The sequence below is a fragment of the Zalophus californianus genome, chromosome X (genome assembly GCF_009762305.2).
Source record: "Zalophus californianus isolate mZalCal1 chromosome X, mZalCal1.pri.v2, whole genome shotgun sequence".
In the NCBI taxonomy this organism is placed as follows: domain Eukaryota; kingdom Metazoa; phylum Chordata; class Mammalia; order Carnivora; family Otariidae; genus Zalophus; species Zalophus californianus.
The window spans coordinates 38037367-38038955 of NC_045612.1; the positions used below are offsets into that span (position 1 = coordinate 38037367).

Below are 1589 nucleotides of genomic sequence, written 5' to 3' on the forward strand. Positions count from 1 at the left end.
GCTAAACCCAAAGAGAGTCATACTAAGCCCCATTAAAACAAATTGTCAAAGGCCGAAGACAGAGAGAATCTTGAAAGTCGCAAGAGAAAAGTAACTGATCCCATACAAGAGATCCTCAATCAGACTATTATTGGACTGGTGAGCAGAAAACTTGGAGGGAAATGACATGGTATATTTAAAGTGTGGAAAGAAAAATAACCTATCAACTGAGAATTTCATGCTCAACAAAACTCCTTAAGAATGAAGGAGAAATTAAGACATTTCCAGATAAACAAAATTTGAGGGAGTTCACTGCCACTAGACTTATCCTGCAAAAAATGCTAAAAGGAGTTCTTCAAATTGAAACAAAAGAACACTAAACAGTAATTCAAAATCATATGAAAATATGAAGATCTTTGATAAATGACTATTACATGGAAAAAATCAGTATTTTTATAATTTTGGTTCATAACTCCAATGTTATTTTCCATAGGATTTAAAAGACAAATGCATTAAAAATAACAAATCTGTGTTAATGGGTACACATGTATAAAGATGTAATTTTTTGGCATGTTTTTTGAGAACTTATTATTGTCATGTTTTCACCATCAAAACTTATGATCTTGGTCTTTCCTTCTTGCCTTTGTAAGAGGCCAAAAGAGAGACACTGGCTATTTTGACAGCCTTAAAACGAACTCCAAGAATGTCACTGACAGCATGACCTTTGTGACCAAATCCAGCAACCAGACCTCATCATTTTCCCCCATAAAATTCAAACAGCCATCATTGGGTACAAAGGCTGTGATATTTTTTTGCCATTCTTGATCATCTGGACCCTGACACATGACCTGATGGCAGAATTTGGCTATTTGGCTTCAATCCCTCCTTTTTCCAGCACAATTCCCTTTGCATGGGAAGCGCCTCTGAAAGGGTTGGCCTTCAGGGCTGTGCCCAAATGGGTGTTCTTGGACTGTTTATCATGCCACTTCTGATCTCTTTGGTGGCTACGGAATCTCCTGGCAGTACAAAGACCGTGACACCTGCCCATCTTGCCAGTGCCACCAGCCTGAGCAAAAGCGCTAAAAATGTAATCTTTGATGTCATTAACATAAAGTGGAGAGTGACAGAGCTGTAATATAACACAGTTTTTGTATGTAATTGAAGTTAAGTTGGTAACAATTTAAAATAAATTCCTATACAACCCTCTTACACTGTTGGTGGGAATGCAAGCTGGTACAGCCACTCTGGAAAACAGTGTGGAGGTTCCTCAAGATGTTAAAAATAGAGCTACCCTACAACCAAGCAATTGCACTACTAGGTATCTACCCCAAAGATACAGATGTAGTGAAAAGAAGGGCCATGTGCACCCCGATGTTCATAGCAGCAATGTCCACAATAGTGAAACTGTGGAAAGAGCCAAGACGCCCTTCAACAGATGAATAAATAAAGAAGATGTGGTCCATATATACAATGGAATATTACTCAGCCATCAGAAAGGATGAATTCCCACCATTTGCATCGACATGGATGGAACTGGAGGGGATTATGCTAAGTGAAATAAGTCAAGCAAAGAAAGATAGTTATCATATGGTTTCACTCATATGTGGAAC

The 1589-nt window shown here is 38.3% G+C and overlaps 1 pseudogene; it reads right to left on the reverse strand.

Annotated features, from left to right (window-relative positions):
- Nucleotides 1–594: 594 nt before the first annotated feature.
- On the reverse strand, nt 595–1027 carry LOC113931420 (annotated as a pseudogene).
- Nucleotides 1028–1589: the final 562 nt, after the last annotated feature.